This window comes from Alexandromys fortis, unplaced genomic scaffold, assembly GCF_014885135.2.
Source record: "Alexandromys fortis isolate MF-2015 unplaced genomic scaffold, M_Fortis_MF-2015_v1.1 scaffold_27, whole genome shotgun sequence".
Lineage (NCBI taxonomy): Eukaryota > Metazoa > Chordata > Mammalia > Rodentia > Cricetidae > Alexandromys > Alexandromys fortis.
Genome location: NW_026067952.1, coordinates 10,711,454 through 10,732,675, shown reverse-complemented (window position 1 = coordinate 10,732,675; position 21,222 = coordinate 10,711,454). Strand labels below are relative to the sequence as shown.

General features: G+C 51.2%; 1 protein-coding gene across 3 annotated transcripts in view; it reads left to right on the top strand.

Annotated features, from left to right (window-relative positions):
* Positions 1-21,222, top strand: part of Epb41l1 (erythrocyte membrane protein band 4.1 like 1) — a 120,643-nt gene that overhangs the window by 14,181 nt on the left and 85,240 nt on the right. Inside the window, exon 2 of one of the 3 annotated variants that reach the window (XM_050151149.1) lies at positions 3,560-3,608. The exons of 1 other annotated variant lie outside the window; for it this stretch is intronic. The gene's annotated coding sequence lies outside the window, so the exon portion shown is untranslated. Of the gene's footprint in view, positions 1-3,559; positions 3,609-12,219; positions 12,241-21,222 lie in introns of those variants that run through there. One more of the 3 variants, XM_050151150.1, reaches the window with a different exon arrangement.

Here is a 21,222-nt window from a genome sequence, read left to right as displayed (position 1 = left end):
TGCTACCAGTGCTGCTCACTGTGGCCCTGCCACTTGCTCTGCGTGATACTGGGCCCCTTACATCTGTCAGTGAGACCGATGGCCCTGGCGAGGTCATTCCAGGAAGCGGCTAGCACGCCTGGTTCAGACTGGCAGTGGCTACTCTTTCCTCTTTGGACGCTGCTACCACTGCTGCATCCACTGCGTGGGTTTGATTGTACCACATGTTTGGGTGAGAAGTGGACCAGAGGGATGCATGGGAGCTGGGACGGGGAACTGGTGATGCTTTGTGTGCTACCTTCATCAGTTGCTTCCCTTCGGGGACCTCTTTGGATCTCCTTTTATGCCAGGGATCAGGTAAAGATAAGTGCCCATTTTGCAGATGAGGAAAATAGAGGCCTTTCCAAGGAAAAATTTGTAGCTATATAAACAGTGCACAAGTACAGGACTTTCCAATCCTCTGTTGGTGATGTTGGGGCCAGCGTTAGCAAGGCCTCTTTTCTGTAGGTTGCTATAGGAGACGGGCAGCTGAGGAATGGTATTGTTCATCTCCTGTAGCAGGACAGGGTTATCTCAGTTTGCTTGCCATTGCTCTGATAGAAACCACGACCAAGCCGGGCGGAGGTGGTGCACACTTTTAATCCCAGCACTTGGGAGGCAGAGGCAGGCGGGTCTCTGTGAGTTCGAGGCCAGCCTGGTCTACAAGAGCTAGTTGCAGGACAGGCTCCAAAACCACAGAGAAACCCTGTCTCGAAAAACCAAAAAAAAAAAAGAAAAAAGAAACCATGACCAAAGCAACTAGGAGAGGAAAGGGTTTATTTGGCTCACACATCCCAGGTCACAGTTCATCCCTGAGTGAAGTCAGGGCAGGAGCTGAAGCAGAAACCATGGCAGAACACTGGCTCCTTCTGCCTGCTTTCCTATACAACCCAGGACCACCGGGCCAGGGGAGGCACAGTGTGTTAGGTCTTCCCAATCACTAATCAACCCCCGCCCCCGACCAGATTGCCTACAGGAAAATATGATAGAGATAATTCCTTAATTGAATTCCCTCTTCCCAGATGACCCTAGCTTGTATCAAGTTATCAAAAAGCCAATTAACAGAGTGTCTGTGTTTGGTGTGTGTGTGTGTGTGTGTGTGTGTGTGTGTGTGTGTGTGTGTGCGCGCGCGTATGCATGTGTTTGCCTGTATTTGGAGGCCAGCGGATAGGCTGTGCTGGTATTCTGCAGGTGCCACCCTCTCGCTCAGCCCCATCCCGCACCCCCAGCCAGGGTCTCATTATATAGCTTTGGCTATCTTGGCTCTGCTATATAGAATGGGCTGTTCTTGAACTTCCGGTGATATTCCTGCCTCTGCCTCCTGAACGTTGTGATTACAAGCTCGTATCACCCCTCCTGGCCGTGAGAGAGTCCTGAGAGTGTTCAGTGTAGCTGTGTTGTTCTGGAGCTGGAGATACAGAGGAGGAAGGGTTCAGGGAAGAGAGGGTGGAGGTGCAGGAAGGCAGGCTGGAATCACACAGAAAGATGGTAGCCAGTTGGTGAGTCTGTTTGTTTAGATCCAGCCCTCTGCTCAGCCCTGGCAGGACTGTGGCCTCCTCTCCTGTCCTGTCCCCAGAGAGAGCTTCTGAGAAAGAGGCTTTTGTTCACCAGCTCCTTCTCTTTTCTTCTTAAGGGGGTTGCACATGTGAGTGCCCTGGGGTGCATGTGCGTGTGGGTGCTGTGGGGCGCATGGCATGCAGCACACACACACTGCCACTGCTACCTGATGTCATCCCTACCCATTCCACGTCCTAAAACCAGAGCTTTTCTGTAGCAATCTCCTTTCTGGATAGACCACAGGCTTTCTCGCCAAGGAGGCCCTAGTCAAAGTCCTCTCCCGCGGTGAGTTTCCCTCTGATCTTAGGCAGGTCATTTGGAATTGTTTCAGCCTCACTTTCCTTAGCCAAAAAGAAACAATGAAGACAATGTACTGACAGTGGGGCAGTGGTGGTGCACACCTTTGATCCCAACACTCGGGAGGCAGAGGTCGGTGGATCTTTGTGAGTTCAAGACCAGCCTGGCCTGCAGAGTGAGTTCCAGGACAGCCAGGGCTACACAGAGAAACCCTGTCTTGAAAAAACAAATAGTACACAGACAACCTAATAGTTAAGATCCTGGGTCCAAGGCCCATGTTGTAGGGTACACCTTTAGTCTTGACATTGGGGAGGAAGAGGCAGTCTGTGAGTTTAAGGCCAGCCTGGTCTGTACAGTGAGTGCCAGCCTAGCCAGGGCAAATTGAGAGATACCTAACTCAAAGAAGGAGTAGGAGAAGAAGCAGCGGCGGCAGCACCATTCCCACCCCCTCCCACCCCCTCCCATCCCTACCCTCCCACCATCACCCCCACCCCCCTTCCCCCACACCATCCATGTCCTGTGGTGATATTTTGTGCTCTAACAAATAAAGCTTGCCTGAGGATCAGAGTGTTGAGTCAGCCACTAGTTAGCCACAGAGGCCAGGCAGTGATGGCTCACACCTTTAATCCCAGTACTTGGGAGTCACAAGCCTTTAATTCCAGTCAGACTGGGAGGTGGAGACAAGAAGGGATACGGCTGGGCAGAGAGAGGAATACAAGGTGGGAGGAGGCAGGACCTCAAGGCGTTCAGTCTGAGGATGTGTAGAGACGGTGGCTTTGGGGGTGGGGTGGGTGACTGTCCCAGCTCTGCCCCTCACTACCATGGTCTTCAATGTGTCAGCTCATCCCCTGGAGTGCAGGATGTTTGTGTTACACAGAGTCCCGTCAGAGAGGCTGGACCTCTCCATAGGATCGTCCTAATCCTGTTGGTTCTAGAAGCTGACACAACCGCTCATGCCTTCTCTAGATTAGGAGGGAAGTGACTTGCCCTGGCCACAGAACAAGCCAGGCCTGTGTGACTCCAGAGCCCAAGTTCACAAACCATTGTCTGTTTTCTTCCTGGTCATCTGATCGTCATGTCCCTTGTGATACTGAATCATGGAGGTTGGTGCTCCTGAGTGCATGAGAACTCCGGTCTCTCCTCCCGACTACACTGCCCACTGTGGACCAGGCCAGGCCTGCGATCAAACTCAAAGAGGAAGCAAAGGGGCTTAAAACCTCCATAAACAGAGTGCCAGTGTTAGAAAGGCTCCGAGTGTTCTGGGGCAGAACAGTCAGGTGGCAACAGTGATGGGGGTGCTTTTCCCTGGGTGCTGGAAACCTCTGGGCTGCTGTGGAAGAAAGCCCTGAGGAGAGGGCCCTCCTGTCTGTTCCCAGGGCACTTTGTTTTCTCTCTGGCTGCTCAGCCCAGGCTCCTTCCTCCTCATTAATTGACCCACAGTTAGTTTTGACTTCTTTCCTTTCCTTTCCTTTCCTTTCTCAGGCCTGTGGCTTCACAGTGGCCTTAGAATAAAAGCTCATCCTCGCAGTAGCTTCCAGGGCTCTGCAGACTCCCCTCCTGCCCTCCAGCTCTGTGTGGCTCTTGGTTGGGCCTTTCTGTTTAACAGGTTCCACATCTTCCCAGGTTTCTTGGCCCCTCCTGTGCCAGCCTCACGTGCCAAGGGGCTAACACTCTCTTCTCTTTCCAGGTGCCTGGTATAGGAGGCCTTCCCCAGGGAGCCAGTGTACAGAGGAGGGGTGAGTGCCCCAGAGGCTGTCTCCTGCTTCAGTTGAGGTTGGGCCCAGAGGTTCTAGATTGTTCTGTTACTGCTGAGGCAGCATGAAGGTTTGTCTAGGTCTCAGGTTTCTCTAAGGCTGGCGAAGGGGGCAGTGCTGAGGCTGTCCCTGTGGAAGCAGAGGCTGAAGCGTTCCCTGGGCACTCTGTCGGCACACTCTGCCTGAGCTGCTTGCCCACCAAGGGTAGAGACGGCAGACTGGAAGCTGCTGGATCTAGCTGGATCTGCAGGCCCTCGGCCCTTGCTTCCCTTTGCTCAGCCACTCCTGGTTGTAGATTAGACTAGTCAGAGGGCAGTTCTGCTCAGCCTTGCCACTGAGCACAATGGAACCTCCTGTTCTTTTGGTCCTAGAATCATGTATTTGTGGTCCAGGCAGGTGTTGGGGAGCCTAGGGTCAGGATAAATGAGATTTCTTGAACTTTCTGGCAGGAAAATTCTCTTTTGTTTTGTCTATTTTTTTGAGACAGTTTTTTTAGGGAAATGTTTGTCGGAAATTAACCTCAAAGAATCTTAACATACAGGATAGCTAAGAGGGTTGCATCCCCTTCTGAAGTTGAGGCAAGGCTAGAGAATTGGCTAATTCCTCAGGACAGGCAATACCACAGACCTTTCTTTGCCTTTGGGTCAGATACTTGGCACACCATTGGCTCAGCTAGGCACGGTGACACAGGCCTACAGACCTCTACTGAGGAGGCTGAGGGGATGGTCCAGACCAACATGAAGGCTGGACTCACAACAATAAGATAAAGCAAAATAAGTCAACAAACAGAAAAGAGAAATCAAAAATACTACTGGCTCACAGTAGGGTGAGGTTGCAGAGTGGGCAAAAGCTAGTGACCTACATGATTGAGAAATTGTAAAGTCACGTGCCATTGTCACCGTGGGGCTGTTAGGCAGGATTGCCGTGGCTGTAACATTATTCTAGAATCGTCTAGTTTAGTTTTGGATCCATATGAGGTACACACACACACACACACACACACACACACACACACACATGCGCGCGCGCGCAGGGTCTGTAGCAGAGGGTCTGGCAGTGCTGTTGAGCCAGGCTGGGGCAGGTAGAAATGAATGGCTACAGAGCTGGAGTGTGTTATCCCTGAGTAGTGGGGGCAGGGGTGGCTTTAGCTCCATGTAAGAGGAGTGATTTGGTTCCTTCCTGCCAGCACTCGGCCCCACGGAGATCTCTGGGCAGGAAGCACTGGGAACAAGGAATTCTCTGTCCATGCGCAACCAAAGGGCAGCCCAGACAGCAGGGGCGGTGGATTAGGAGTCCCCAGGAGGGGGCCTGCGCAGCAGTTCCCTGACATTTGGGTAAGCTCCTGTGCGCAGAGAGAGGTGGGGGCACAGGAACAGGAGGCAGAGGTCCATCTGCTCAAGCATTTATTCCTCATGTTCCTCAAGCCCTCCCAGGAGCCGGGTTCAGAGACCACTCTGTAGGACTCAGGGTAGAGAAAGAAGAGACGACAGGTATTAGACACCATCTGTTTACTGAGAGAGCCAGGGGTTGTGGGAGGGGAGAGGGGGCGTTAGTTTTCACAGGCTGCCTGCTGTCCAGGAGGCCGCTGGTCCACTATGTCCCATATACTTTCTCTGAGATCTTGACCCTGTTACTTTTCCTTTCTGGACCTCAGCTCTATATTTAATAGACTGTGGATGAGCATATTAGACCTGATGAAGGGTTCCCAGCTGGGAGAGGCTGGGCCTATGTGCGCAGGGGCAGTCCCTACATTGGCGGCACAGACTTACTCCTCTTGCCCACTTGACCTGGATCAGAGCGTAGGACCGAGGATGAAGAATCAGGCAAACGTGCCATAAACCCACTGTCTTTCTCTCACTCTTCTTGTCTCTTCCCTACGAGCTGTCCCCTGCCTCAGTTTAGATGTCTGGCCATCAAGAAAGGACTGGTTTCCTTCTAGGGTTTCTTTGTCAAGAGAAAGACTCTTGACTGGTCCCATTCTTGTTAGACAGGAATATTTTGAGTTGCTTGGCATAGGTCAGTTTCCTGCCCATGTTCCTAACGGAGGGGTGAGGCTACCACCAGACCAAGGTCATGGTGACCGCTGCACAGACACCCCTGGACCATACTAGGGTTTTTGCTGAGTCCCGGTTATAGGAGGATGAACAGTTCATAGCCTGCAGGGGGCAGAAATGCCCCTCTTCTTTGTTGGGTATAGGACATCAGCAGTGATAACAATCACTTAATGACTGCATCACTGTCTGCCTGTGACCCAGGCAGCCAGTCTCCTCTCTGAGCGTGTTTCTGATAAGGGGGGCAGCGATGGTACCCTCCCCCCCATTGGTATGCTGGTATAATTGCATGAGGCGATATGGCTAGCATAAAGCCTGAAGGAAGCAAAGGCCCGATAATGCAGCCTTGGTGACAGAGACCTGATGTGCTTTCAGGCCTCTGTGTGGCGTGCGTGTTATCCTCATGACGGTCCTTTGGTGAGTACTGTCATCATCAGCCCATTGTATAGGAGCAGAAGCAGCGGTGCAGCTTCTTCCATACACTGGGATTCAGGCCCATGGAGCCTGGCTTCAGAGCCCAGCCTCCGATCATTCCGTTTGGTAGGTCAAGTGACCACCGTGTGTCTGTTTGCCTGCTGCTTAGTGGCACACTTCACGGCCTACAGAGGCAATCCAGACCCCAGCTGTACTGTTCTGGCTTCCTGCCGAAGTTCACGGTCTGTCTCCATGCAAATCTGTCTGTCCAGCATGCAACACTGCGCCAGGTGTCTCGAAAGAGAAGAAAATCCATCCATGAACCCGCCTAAAAGGTCTCCCAGACCAAGGCTGCATCATTAGGCTTTGCTTTCTTCGAGGTTCTGTACTGGACGTATTATCTCATTTAATTACACCAGCCGATTGGTAGAGGGGTACTGTTATTGCTCCGTTTGCCAGCAGGAACATGCTCAGTGAGACAAGCCCAGGGTCCCAGGGCTGGGAGTCCACAAGCCGTTGTTTAAGGTCATATCTGCTGAGCTTTAGAGCCTTTGCTGAAACGACCGTCATCCCTGTGTCCTCCAGAGTGGGATGGAGGTGTGCAGCTGTCGCTGGGACACTGTGCAAATTGCCGTTAAGAGAGACGGGCCAAGCACAATGGGAGTTCAGAGGAGAGAGATCAGGGAAGAGGGGAGGAGGAGGCTTGGATCAGGTTGAATGGAGCTGGGATCTAAATGTTTGATTCAGGAAGGGCTCTCCATGAGAGGGGAATGCCTGAGCAATGGCGGGGAAGGGAAAAGCAGGGGTTGTTAGGTTTCCCTAGGATTGGAAAGCTACGGGCAAAGTCATGTTTTCTGCTTCCTCCAAAAGTGCCCCTTTCTTCCATTTTGTTTTATTCAATAGTGTGAGAGAAATACTCGGTATGCTTCCCCTCCTTCCAGATATGAGGAGGCTAGCCCCATCTAAATGGTGGACCCCCAGGGCATGCTCGCTAGTAGGTTTTAGAGTTAGCTTCCCTTCACCCCTGCTGGTGGAGGATGGTCCATTGCCCAGAGTTCAGAGCTCCGAGAGGCAGGTGACTTCTGGTGGTCTTTCTGGAGAGAGGGCTTCCTCGCCTCACTCTGAACTACTGGTGGCAATGACCCTTGAAGAGCCACCTCTCTTACTGTTAATCATACTGGGCAGGCAGGTAGACAGTACCTGAATCTGGGATCAAGGAGAACCGAGGAATGAGTTCACTGTTAGTGGCAGTTGTATTTACTAAGGAGAACTTACATTTTATAGGTGAGGACCCCAAAGTTCTAAGGAAAGCAATGGCATGTCTTTGTCACACAGAAGGTAGCTGTGCCTTGTCTTCTGAAGAAGGGACGGACTCATGGGAGACTCAGTGAGGAAGCCTGCACTTCCTTCCCCTGCTTTTGCCACCTTATGGTCTCCCTGACTCCAGATGTACCGCCTGCTCCCCAGCCTCTCTCGCCTGCAGTAACAGGTCATCCCTTGACTTACTGCCTGCCTACAACCAGAGGGGCTGTGTAAGGAGAGGTTTCTCTGTCTTGCTCTGTCCTGCAGCTGCTTTTAAATAATCACCCGGAGGCTTAATATTAATTACAAAATATTTGACCTATAGCTCAGGCTTATTGCTAACTAGCTCTTACATTTAAAGTAACCCATTTCTGTTAATCTATGTATTGCCATGTGGCCATGGCTTTACTGGTCAGCCCTCTGGCATCTTGCTTCTTGGGCAGCTGGCTCACATCTCTCTCAACTCCCACCTAGCTTTATTCTGCCTAGCTATAGGCCAATTTAGTCTTTATTATCAACCAATGAGAGCAGCACATTCATTGCATGTGGAAGGAATCATCCCACAGCAGGGCTGTTTGGGGAGGGTCCTGGCTCTGGAATGTTCCCCCAGATAAAGCTTAGATATCCAGAATTTCTCTGAGGCTCCACAGCCTGGAGTTTCTCTGGTCTTCTCTAGCTCACATGGACTAGAATACAAGTAAGTACCTGAGATTTTCCCACAGAAGGATCCTTAGTCTTCTCTCTCTCTCTCTCTCTCTCTCTCTCTCTCTCTCTCTCTGATTTTCCTCTATAATCCTGAAGTACAGGACAGAAAAGTGAGTTGTTTTGTTTTGAGATAGTCTCTTAGATAGCCTAGGCTGGCCTTGAATGTACCTCAAAAAAAAAAAAACAGTATGACCTTGAACTTCTGTCAGTTCTCCTTCTGGGATTTCAGCACACCTGGTCTCCGTAGTGCTGGGGACTGAAACTGGCCTTTTACATACACCAAGCAAGCAGTCTACCAGCTGAGTCATATCCCAAACCTTAATAGTCCCTTTTTGTGGGTAGATTAACTGAGGCTCAGAGAAGGCAAATGACTTCTCCAGGGACACACATTTAGCATAGTAGAGCTAGGTTTCAGTGCACAGGAATCCAGCCCCTCCTTCCCATTGCCTGGTGCTGGCAGCTATGGGGAGCTTTGGGGGTGTTCTCTCAGTTCCTCCCCACTCCAGTATCCCCTCCTTGATCTAAGCCAGTGTGTTTGCGTGCTTGTTGTGTGTGTGTGTGTGTGTGTGTGCACGTGTGTGTGTGCACGCTCATGCACATGCGCTTGTGGGCATGTGAGTATCTTGCCTCCAACTTCCCGAGAACTGCAGAATAAGGCCTCCTGTGTTTTCAGGTCTCATAGCTCCATCTCCAACCCATTGCTTTGCCCGTCTTAGCCAGTGTAACCAGCTGGGCTTCCTTCTGACAACCTGAACAAGAGTGACCATTTGACGGGTTTGGGGTTCCTTCTGTGAGATGCTAGAAGCATGGTTTGCTGCCTGCTATCCAAGTAGTAGATGGGGAAACCGAAGCCAGGATTGGCAGTTGCTGCCATCCGGTTACTAGAGAGGCCCGGCTGGGAAGAGGCTGGGCCTGGGCTGTTAGGAGTGGGCTTTTCCTGGGGAAGCCCAACACTGAGTGTACTCTCTAAGACAGTGTGTTCAGTGTTTCCCTTGGACACACTAAGGGGTGCTTTGGGTTTTTCCAGAAAAGTAGTGCCGTGTATGAACCCAAACTAGAGATTTGAGCTTCTGAGAGCACTGGACTCTCGTAAGCCCCAAAGGGATCCTGGGATTGTTGGGGATGGTTGTGCAAGTCTGGAAATACTCTAGATAAGCTTTATGGCAGGTGAATGACCTCTCTCATAACTCAAGACCAGGGGTGCTGGAGAAATGGCTCAGCATTTAAGAGTACTGCTGCTCTTGTGTGGGACCCTGCTGAGTTCCCAGCACCCACATGGTGGCTCACACCCCTCTGTAACTCCATTCCAGGGAGTCTAGTGCCTTCTTCTGGCCTTTGTGGGCACCAGGCGTGCACACAGCGCGCACACAAGCATGCAAGCAAAAGACTCACACACATAAAATAAGCATAAATCTTATGCTTATTTTTTTAAAAAAGAATAGTCTGGATTAGAGCATACCCCACCCGTGAGAGCTCAGCAGATTTGTTGAATTAATCATTAATAAACATCACATCTTATAAAGCACATATGTTTGCTCATCATAACAGCCTTGAGAAGAGGTAGGCCAAGAATAGTCCCCACTTCACAGGTAAAGAAACGGAGGCCAGGGAACATGAAGAGGCTCATCTTGAGCACTTAAATGTGAGTTTTATAGAGTTGGCAAAGATTTTTTCCCCCTGCCATTTAACCTCTGCTTCACTAAGGCTTGACTGAATACTTTTCCTACGGTTCGCACAGCCATGGGGGGATGCGCCATTTAGCATGAGCAACCATCCATTTTTCCCGTTGTCCCGAGACTTTGACAGACAGCAGAGATAACGTGATTGGAGCCAGGAGGTTCATGCCAGGACTGTGGGTGGCCACGTGGGTACCCAGGACGGGGAGCACAAGGCAACTACAGCCCAGGAGGGTGACAGATAACTGTGCAAGGGTAGAAAACACGGCCACATGGCTGGGTTGGTGGTCCCAGCTACTTGAGACAGAGTTGTGTCCTCTCGCGGTTACTACTGCAGGAGTCAGGGAGGTGGACCGCGTTAACATGGGGGGCACATCATGCTCTGGCTGCTGGAGTTGCCTCAGCAGTGGATTGCAGCTGAACTTGCGCTCTGTCCAGACTCAGGCCTGCGTGGAGACCTCGTTCCACGACTGTGAGTTTCTGTAAAATGCTTTTTTTTTTTTACCTTTGTGCCTTGATTTGACCATCCATAAAATGGAGTCAGTAACGGTCCTCATTTTGGTGAGAACACAGGCAACTTTACTCAGTAGGGAGTTCCTTCTACTGTGAATTTGAAACCGTGATGATGGTTGTTGATATTTAGATATTGGGATCGGATGTGGTCAGCAAGGCCAGTGATGACTGTGTTCTTGTTGGTAATTTCATGTGTTCAGCCCTTTGCAGTTCACAGACCATGAGCCCTTCCATCACTGTACATGTCCTTTGGGAGGCAGGGGAGGCGGCAGCATCTCCATTGTGCTAATATGTATCAGGGAAGTGGTCCCTCATGACTTCAGCTTGGGTCTCCCTGCTTTGAAAACCCCTGTTGAGGTGCTGGGGGACCTGCCTCTGGGGCTCCACCAGGGAAGGGCTGGGTTAATCTGACCCGGATTTTTTACTCTGTGAATATCATAGATAAGGGTTAGCATTGGGTGACAGACATGCACGGGCCTAAAATCCAGATGTCCAGTGTGGCTGGCACAACTGTTTCCCACAGCCTTTGGGCTCAGGACCTTGGTAGCTCGGAGCCCACGGTATCTTTGTCTCATAGCCAGACAGCCCTCAGTTCCTAGATTCAGGTTTCCTTTTCTTGTCTGTTGTCTGTTTTCCCACTCCTGGCCCCGGTGGCCGTGCCTAGAAAGGGTTGTGTCTCCGACTGCTGGCGTGTTCGCTGAGCTCTCACACAACTGGTGTCCTGGATGCTAGAGTGCAGGAGGCCAGTGCTGCGGGCAAACACGTGCTGTATTTATGTCCCCAGGATCCAGGTGCTGGCGCATAGCTCTGGGTGCTAGCTTTAGGGTGGAGCCTTTGGGGTGAAGGCTCCTTCCTTGTGAACAGCGTGCCTGCTCTTGCGAAAGATCCCTGAGAGCCGGCTTGTCCTTCTATCGTGTGGGGACATGCTGGAAGGTGCCAGCTGTGTACCAGAAAGTAAGAGTCCTTACCGACACCATATCTGCTGCCACCTTGACATTCTAGCCTTTGGAGGTGTGAGGAACAAAGCCAGCTGTGGGTGGTATTTTTGTATAGCAACACTCAGGGATTGGCAGTACCTGGCTAGTAAAATGAAGGGAACTTTGCCCCAGTCTCTGGAGCTCCTGGGAGATCGTAAGAAAGGGGCCTCTTGGTATGGGGTGGGATTTTGAATCTGGGAAAAGCGCCTGTTCCGTGGAAGCTTCTGTGTTCTGGGAATTCAGTCTTATGCTGTGCTCCCATCTCTGGTGTGGTCTTGCTGTGTGGCCTTGGGCTAGTCTGTGCGTGTCTGTGGTCTTCTCCCCATTGCCCCTCTGAGGGTTTGTGTTGAGATGGGAGTCCCTCGCATCTGTGAGACACTCTTGTGGCCCATGTATTACATGCTCACATGAGCCCAGCCTTTTAACAAAGTCTTTCCTGTCTAGAGGGCGCTTCTCGGTCCCACAGGATCCGAGGGCAATCTCTGTCATTTTTCCACCTTCCCTGCCTTCTGTCTCAGTTCTCAGATAAGCCTCTGGTTTCTTGCTCAAGTGACACAGCTAGACAGAAGGTTGACTGTCCGAGCAGAAGGGGAGGGACATGGGGGACAGTCCTGGTTATTCCTGACGCACAACATTCCAGTGATAGAAGGCTCAGCGGTGAGCACCTACCCTGTCCCCAGGCAGTGCAAGGACCTCTGGCCGGGCTGGCACGTTGGGAGGAGCCTCTTTGAGTCCTTCCGGTCCCAGACTCTTGCTGGCTGCTGCCACAGCTCTGGGCTCTGCCATTTGGCCCTGGCACGGGGGACTGGTTTGGCAGGTTTTGCCACACCCCTGAGCAATGGGAGGGCTGGAACTGGGGCAGGCCAGGCCAGAGGAAGCAGTGCTGCCCTGCCCTTGACCCCCACCCCCAAAGCCCAACCTACCCTCAGTTACCTTTTCTACCTGTGCTGGAGACTTCCTCAGTCTGTCACTGTGGGTAAGTCTAGTCTTTCCTTGAACATCAGTCTCTTTATCTGTGGGCTTGGGGCTCAGTGTTCTCCAATCATACTATCCTAACTAGAGTTTTGCCATTCATTCCTATCTGTTCTTGGACAAACTGAGCAATCTTGACAGCCCTAGGCTCCTAATGGGAAGACAGGCTTTGCCTTACGGTTGCTTCCTGCAGATGTTGACAGGATCAGCTAACGTCCTAGCCGGGAAATAGCTTCTTTCTGTACTGTGACCCTCTCAAAACGGGAGATGTTGTGAGTGCAGGGGTTGGGGGAGCTTTCCCTAGGCACCTCCCTTACCTACTTTCCCAGCTCATAATTGCCAAGAGCCAGACTTTCTGAGCATCTCCATGGGTGCCAGATAGAGAATGAGAAGGTAGAGGGAAGCCCGAGTTTGCTGGCTCCTGTCCTTCCTGATCTGCAGTCAACCCAACAGCCGGTTCAGGGGGAGGGAGGAACAGCCCATCTCTGCGGCAACCCCACTGTGTGGCTGAAGTACACAGCACCGCCTCACTGGATACTCACAAGAGTATGTAGATTAATTATCCCTCATGTCCTCAGAAAATGTAGGTTTTGACAACATCTAGGTTAGAAGAAGGAATGGGAATTAGAAGAGGATGTTCTCCGCCTGGGATGGTAGGCTGGTGGAGAGGAGTAAACCGGACTCATGTTTACCAGGTTTCTCCTCTGGACCAGTAGGGATCAGTTACTTTGTATACATTGCATACTGGGGGGGGGGGTGGATCAGTTACTTTGTATATATTGCATACAGGAGAGTATCTTCCAAGCACACAAGCCACTTTACTGACTCTTTTGTTCTTATAATAAAATCTAAACTTCCCAACTGGGCCTGGTGGTGCATACCTTTAATTCCAGCAGTTGGGAGGCAGAGGCAGATGGATTTCTGAATTTGTGGCCAACTGGTCTACAGAGCAAATTCCAGGACAATCAGGGCTCTATACAGAAACACTGTCATGGGGGAAAAAATTAAAATCTTAAAATCAAAGTCTAAACTTCCCATGAAGGCCCTCTAGGAAAGGGAGCCTCCTTCCCCACCGTGTTTCTCCCCACTGGTCACTTAATTGAGCCCCAGGAATCTTCTGTCATTCAGCAAATTCTCACCTCAGGACCTTTATATAGGTTGTTCCTTTCACTTAAGAGTTCTTTCTCTGACTCTTTGGTTGATTTTTGAGACAGGTTTCTCTGTACAGCCCTGGGTGACCTGGAACTCACTCTGTAGACCAGGTTGGCACCGAACCCAGAGATCGGCCTGCCTCTGCCTCTGGAATGCTTGGATAAAAGGCTGTGCCACCACACCTGGCTGCTTCCTCTGGCTCTTTATGGCTTTGGCTTTTATGTCTTGGTTTATTTAATTCTCCATCCCACTGATCCCATAACTGCTTCCTCTCTCTGCCCTGCCCAGCTTTTGAAATAAGACCTTGCTATGCGGCTCAGGTTAGCCTTGATTTCGTGATACTTCTGCCTAAACTTTGAGTTACTAACCTAAGCCACTATGCCCAGTTTACCTCCATATCTCAATCCCTTGCTCATCATAATGTGTGTGAGTGTGTATGTGTTTAATAGTTCATTTCTGTTCTTATTTCTACAGTGCACAACACAAGCTAGGCAGTCAGTGTGTTTCTGATGGAGGGAGGGAGAGTGCTGGTGGGTGCCTGGGCCTACAGCACCGCTCTTAGTAGGTGCTTGGTAAATGGTGGCTTTTAGAGGGAATTAACATGGAAGGAAGTTAATACCCGCTCGTGCACTGGGTGAGGGCGCAGCAGCGCCTGAGCTGGTGTTGGATCCTGTGGTCCCTGATGCCCAGCTGTGGTTTAGATTATCTGAAGGACAGTGCCCAGAAATCATTGCTGGTGAGAATGGAGAGATGGCTCAGCAGTGAAGAGCACTGGCTGCTCTTCCAGAGGACCTGGGTTCAGTTCCCAACATCCATACGGCAGCTTACAACTGTCTGTAACTCCAGTTCCAAATATCCAATGCCTTCTTCTGACCTCTTTAGGCACCAGGACATACATGCTGGCAAAATGCTCATATATGTAAAATAAAAAGAGATAAATCCTTTTTTTTTTTCTCTTTGTATTTGAGTCAGGATTTCTCTGTATATCCCTGGCTCTCCTGGAACTTGCTCTGCAGACCAGGACTTGCTCTGCAGTCTTGAACTCAGAGATCTGCCTGCCTCTGCCTCCCAAGAGCCAGGACTAAAGGTGTGCACCACCACCATCAAGCTAAAAAGAGGTAAATCTGAAGGAAAGAAGAAAGGAAGGAAGGAAGGAAGACAAATCATTGTTGGCCATGGAGATAAATGCACAGCTCTCTTGAAAGTCTGGCTACAGCCACTCTTTATTAAAAGTCCATAGTCCATGCTGTACTATGGGGTACGCTGGATAAAGGCAAACCTAGAGAGGAACAGGCTAGACCCTTGCTGATGTGGCTTTGCCAGCCCAGGAGAACTCAGTGGGGCACAAGCTGTATTTTCTGATTCCATTAGCTACTGCAGTGTTCTTGCGGGGCAGAGGACAGGGCAACCCAAGTTTTTATTTTTTTTTTAACTTTATTTTTATTTTATGTGAATTGGTGTTTTGCCTGTCTGTGTGAGGGTGCTTCTGGAACCGGAGTCAGAGACAGTTGCGAGCTGCCATGTGGGTGCTGGGAGTTGAACCTGGGTCCTCTGGAAGAGCAGTCAGTGCTCTTAACCACAGCCATCTTTCCAGCCCCCCGACCTGAGGGTTTAATGCATAGATTTATCCATGGCCTCTGCTGGATTCATCCACAGCTCGGGTTTGGCTTCTTCATCTGTAGATGGATTGATGTTAATGTATGCCTCCTAGGGTCTGGGTAAATGTTAGTGAGGTAGTGCGGGCGAGGCTGGGCAGAGGGATGCCATTGACTGTGTTCACTTGGGGCAAGCTGGCATCTTTCATTCAGCAGCAACCCGTTCAGAAAGGGCCTTTCAAAGAAAGAGTGTCCTAGTTAGGGTTACTATTGCTGCGATGAAACACCATGACCAAAAGCTGCTTGGGGAGGAAAGGGTTTATTTCACTCACAGTTCCAAAGAACAGTTCATCATCAGAAACACGAGGGCAGGAACCTGGAGGTAGGAGCTGATGCAGAGGCCATGAGAATGCTGCATACCGGATGCTGCTTACCGGCCTGTTCTCCTCCTTGATTTGCACAGCCTGTTTTCTAGTAGAACCTGGGACCAATAGCCCAGGGATGGCACCATCCACAATTGGCTGGGCCCTTCCCTGTCAATCACTAAGTAAATACCCTCCAGCTGGATTTTATGGAGACATTTTTTCATTGAGCTTCCCTTTCAGACAATTCTAGCTGTGTCAAGTTGACATAAAACTAGCCAGGAAAAAGAGGTAACCGTGGGTGCAAAGGAGACAGTAAGCGAAGGGCCTCACACGGGATTGGGTTTTAGAGTGGGCTTAAGCTTGCTAGACATGCTGGGGTGTAGAAGAAAAGTACAAATAGCAGGCAGTCAGCATCCTATGCCGGAGTACACCGGGCCAGGAGCTGAGACTTTGAAGAGGATCCTGCAGGGCGTTAGGTTGGGAATGAGGCAGCCGGCTCTCAGGCAGGAGATGGTGAGATGGATTGGTGGAGCAGAGTAGAAGACACAAGTGGGTTAGGCAGTGTCATTGGTGGGAGGCAGTGCCAGGAGGCAGGCTGTTGGTACTGGGTTAACCTCTGGCAATGAAAATGGAGAAGAAACAGTTTAAGGAGTATGTAAGGGGGAGTGGATGAGCAAGGGGCCGGCTATGTGGAGAGAGGGGAGAGGAAGGAACCTGTGTGTGTGTGTGGGGGGGAACTGTAGGCCTTCCAGTGGCTGGCGGAAAGGTTTGTGGTGAGTGGAATCTGGACTTGCTTGTGGGTCTTGTCTTTCCTAGCTAGTGAGATGTTTCATGAGAAACCCTGCTGTTTGGACTCTTTTTTTTTTTTTTAAATATTTATTTATTTATTTATTTATTTATTTATTTATTATGTATACAATATTCTGTCTGTGTGTATGCCTGAAAGCCAGAAGAGGGCGCCAGACCTCTTTACAGATGGTTGTGAGCCACCATGTGGTTGCTGGGAATTGAACTCAGGACCTTTGGAAGAGCAGGCAATGCTCTTAACCACTGAGCCATCTCTCCAGCTCCCTGTTTGGACTTTTTTTGTACTCAATGTTTGGTGTTTTTTTTTTTTGTTTGTTTGTTTGTTTGTTTAAATTTTGTTTTGTTTTATTTTATGTGTATGATTATTTTGCCTGTATGTATGTCTGTGCACCACATGCATGCCTGGTGCCCAGAGATGCCGGAAGAGGGCGTTGACTCCCCTGAAACAAGAGGTGCAGAGGGTTGTGAGCTACCATGTGGGTACTGAGATCAAACCCAGCTCTTCTGGAATAGCAACCGATGCTCTTGATCATCTCTGGGCCATTTCTCCAGCTCTCCTGTTTGTTTTTTTTGAGACGTGGTCTTAGGTGGCCTGGGTTGTCCTCGAACTTTCTGGAAAGCCAAGGTGGCCTTGACCTCCTCATCTTGCAGCCTCCACCTCCCAGGTTCATGTTACAGGTACGGGATACCCCGCTTGGCTTTGCTCTGGTCTCTGGTGTGGAAAACATTCCCCAAATCCCGGAGTGATGGATTCCTCTTTTGAGTCAAGAGAGTCCTCCATGGAGATACTACACATGGCCTAGGGACTTGGCAAGGGAGGAAATGGCCATTTGGCTTGTAGGTGGCAATGCTGGGACTCTATTTGGAAACTGTTTTCAGAGCCCATCAGTTTTCTTCAAAGTGCATAGAGGCAATTCCACTTAGCAGAACGCTTTATGTGTTCCAGGGCTCTGGATGGGGCTGGGCAACTTTTCAAAGGTGGCATGAGGCCGGCACTTGCCCACTGCCTTGTTTTGTTTTGTTTCTTTGTTTTTTGAGACAGGGTTTCTCTGTATAGCCTCGGCTGCCCTGGAACTGTCTTTGTAGACCAGGCTGGCCTTGAACTCAAAGATGCTCCTGCCTCTACTACTGGGATTAAAGCTCTTCTTTTCTTTTACCTCTTGATGAGTGTGGGCTAGCAACCCTAGGTCACAGATATTCCATTTTCTCCTCAAGGACAACCTGGGCCAGGATGGGAGTACAAGAGAATGGGAGGAACTAGCCCTGATCCAAGTGGGAATCAGGGAAGAAGGCTTAAGTGATAAACTGTTAACAGCCCCAGGCCCAGGCCCAGGCCCATTTCAAGGCAAACCCAGTGTAGGTGGACCCTGAAAGATGGAGAGGACTCGTCACTCTCCTGAGCCTTAGATTTGTGGGCCCATCTGCTCCTGCCTCCCCTCCAGAGGTGGACCCAGGACACAGCTGGAGTTCAGGACTACTAGTCTGTTCTGCTCCTAAGGCCAGGAGAGAAGAGAGCCCTGTCTGCTTGGGTGGAATCCTACTCCAGCTGATCCTGGTGTGGAGGAGAGGCTTTGTCTGTGTTGCCAAGGCAACCAAAGTTTCTTCCGCTTTTAGAGCCCTGATTGGCTGCTAGTGGAGCTTGAGCATTGGTGAATGGAAGGGGCTCCCTTCTGCCCACACCTTGCATGGCGTGAGAGACCACAGCGAGCTGCGGTCCCACTGCGTGGGCGTCTCTGCTCCTCTCCTTCCTGCACCCATTCATTTTACCCAGGAAGCATCTCTCATCTGGTTCCAGGGACTCTAACCCAAAGGTCAGTGGGCCCGCAGCCTAATCCTGATGTTTCCATACACTTATTCTTGGCATTTAGAAGGTCCCATCTCCTCCCTGGGTCACACTTTCCCTTCCTATTAAAAAATGGAATAACTGGGATAAAAAAGGCCCTGGTCCTTCCAGCTCCAACTTTCCCAGCCAAACAGCTCGGGTCCTCTCCACTTTGACTTTCCACGCCCCCTCACCTGGCCTCTTTCAAGGCTCTGGTCATATTCTGTTTTATTGGTTCTGGTTTATTGGTAGGATGCAGGTCAGAATGTAAAGCTAAGTGTGGTGACATGTGCCTGTCATCCCAGCACTGGGGAGGCCAGAGGCGAAAAGATGACGTTAAGGAAGGCCTAACCGGGGGGGCTTCATAGTGAGACCCTATCTTAAAACTTTAGGGGCTGGGGTTGTAACTCAGTGGTAGTGTTCAAGCCCTGAGCTGAGTGAAGGGTGTTTGAGTGGAATGAATGAATGAATGAAACTGTAGCATTATCCTGTCTTCCCGCTAGGGAAGTTGTGTTTTCTGAAGTTGTGGTTTTTTGATGCCCCCAAATTCCACAGCTGTTCTTGTCCTCGTCCCCTCCAGCTAGACCCAGGCTCAGGCTAATACGCTGAAGATTACCGAATGATGGAGAGAGACCCCGCTTCTGTGGGCCGGCTGGGCAGCATGCAGAGCAGAACTTGGAGCAGAAGGAACAGTGGGAAGATCCCTGGGGCTCAGTGGTCCTAGGCCTCCAGGCCTAACTTGCGCGGTCTAAGTGATCTTGGGAGGATGCCTGGGCTACAGTTTCCACATCAATCATACAGGAATAATAGCAGCACCTGTCAGGGCTGTCATCAAGGCCGACAAAGTGGCAGTTCCAAATGCCTTTCTCTGGTGTGTCTCATGTCAAAGGCAAGGGGAGGAGAAAGCCTAGACTGGGGAGCAGTCCTTGGCTGCAGGTCCTGTGGTGCCTCAGGGCTGGGCTTAGATGCTGCTCATTCCTGGAAGTGTCAGTGAGCAGGGAGAGGTAGGCATTGCCTTGCGTTGATGGTGTCTGAGTTGGGAGGCTTGTGTTGGAGCTGATGTCTGAATCTCACTTTTAGATCCCCAAGGACCTCACTTAAGGATTGCTCAGCTGTCTTGAAAGTGGAGCGTGGTGATGACGCCGAGCTCTCTGCTGGCACATGGGTAGCCCAGTTGGCGCTGGCCTTGACTTGGCCCAGCTAGACTTGCTCCCACAGGCTGGCCTGGACGATGACCTTCACGTTTGGGCTGTGGTATTTAGTACGTAATGTCAGTTGTCTTAAAAAGGTCTTAATGGGGGGACATCTGGGAATGACTCAGCCCTGTTTCTTCTTGACTCACCAGACTGAGGGTCAAAGGTGGCTTGCAGAGGTCATTGGCCTTCTGAGTGTGGTTTGGAGTTGGACTCTGGCCCAGCCTCCCACCACCTCTGGGCCTGCAGCAGCTGGGACTTGGCTGCTGTCCATCTCACATGTAGTGGGAAACAGCCATGGACACTGGACAGTGAGGATGTCCTGGAGGACCTGGCTCCTGTGCTGGAGTCTGCCAGTCAGGAGGGTGTGGGTGATGAGGTGGTAGGGAACGGAGAGGAGAACCCGCAGAAGGAGAAAGGAGGCTGGCATGGGCAGGGCATTCGTGAGGATGTGCAATGAGGAGGCCATTCTGGGCACGTTATGTAGCGTACGTCAAGGGCGGTCTTAGGTCTCAATGAGGCTGAGGGCTGGGCCAAGAAGTGAGTGTGTATGTGTGGTGCTGGAGGCTCCCAGGGGAAACACGAGCAGCATGGTCATCCCAGAAACACTAGCAAGCTCAATGAAGGCCCTTGTCCGTGAGGCCAGCCCTGTTTCCTGGGGTGGACATGGGCAGTTGGGTGTGGCCATTCACCTGGGCGCTTATTTATTTATTTATTGTTAATTGTTTTGTTGTTGTTGTTGTTGTTGTTTTCAGACAGGATTTCTTTGTGTAGCCCAGGTTGTCCTAGAACTCACTCTGTGGACCAGATTGGCCTCTGAACGCAGAGATTTGCCTGCCTCTGCCTCCCAAGTGCTGGGATTAGTTTGTGACACCACTGCCCTGCAGCTTGGTTTGTGTTGCGGATGCTCTCCTGGGCGCCACACCGGCCGGCGTGGGATCACTTTCTCAGATTCCTGAGTGAGGAGTGGAGTGGGGGACTTTAGTGCCTTCTTGGCATCTGGTTTGATCGTGAGTACGGGTGGAAACAGAGGCAGGTGTCCCAGGTTGCACGGACCCACTCACGTTCCCTCTGCAGCACCCCTTGCTAGGTCTCCAGGATACAGAACCCATCTTTCTGGCCTCTTGTGGCTCTTCCTGGACCCCACTGGCCTTCTCTTCCCGTCAGCCTAGTATCATGCTCCTCAGGGCCCTGCTGCTGTTATTGATGGTTTCCTAAAACCAAATGAGACCAGGGGGAGGGGGAGCATCACTCCTGAGTGCCCTGAGGGAGTTTGGTGTGTTTCCTCCCGGTTCCTCCCTGAACAGCCATCCCATCTGTGCTGTCCTGGGGTTGGCACTCAGAACGCTGAGATCTTTCTGTGACATTACTGTGTTCCACAGGCACACGGCGGGCATAACCCTTTCCTGTTGACGACCTTGCAGGTTGTTGGCAGTTGTGTGGGTGAGAAAGACCCACCAGGAACATGCTGCAGAAACGCTCGTTCTGTATTCACAGGCGGTCTCTTGGGGTCAGCTCCAGGAGGAGGGGGATTTTAGGGCAGAGGCTATGGATGCCATACATTCTGTGGGGGCATTCAGTCCTCTGTTTCCTGGGCCAGGGGGATGGACAGAACCCGCCTTGGACTTCCCTTAGCCTGTACAACCTGTTTCCTCTAAGGAGCAGGTCCAGCTCACCACACCCCCACCTAGCCCCTCAGCGCTGGTTCTGGTGACTCAAAGGGGTGACTGGGAGTGCCGGCGGGCGTAGGGTTACACTGCTGAGGTTCAGACCAGGTTCCCCCTCACCTCGCTGCCTGAGTCTGTTTCCTCAGCTGACCCTGAGCCTCGTGAGGGTGAGTCATCCCACAGGGTCCGCAGAGCTTTTCTGTCCGTGGACTCCGCTTGATGCTGCAGAGGTCATGGTGACAAGCCTGAAGGGGGGAGGAGCTGATGTGTGACCACCTGCTGACTCAGGGCAGAGCTAGGGCTAGGGAGGACTCTGGGCCTCTTTCCCTGGTGCAGCCCCACCCCCACCCCATCTGGTTTATGGGAAAAGTGACTCTCAGTTGCG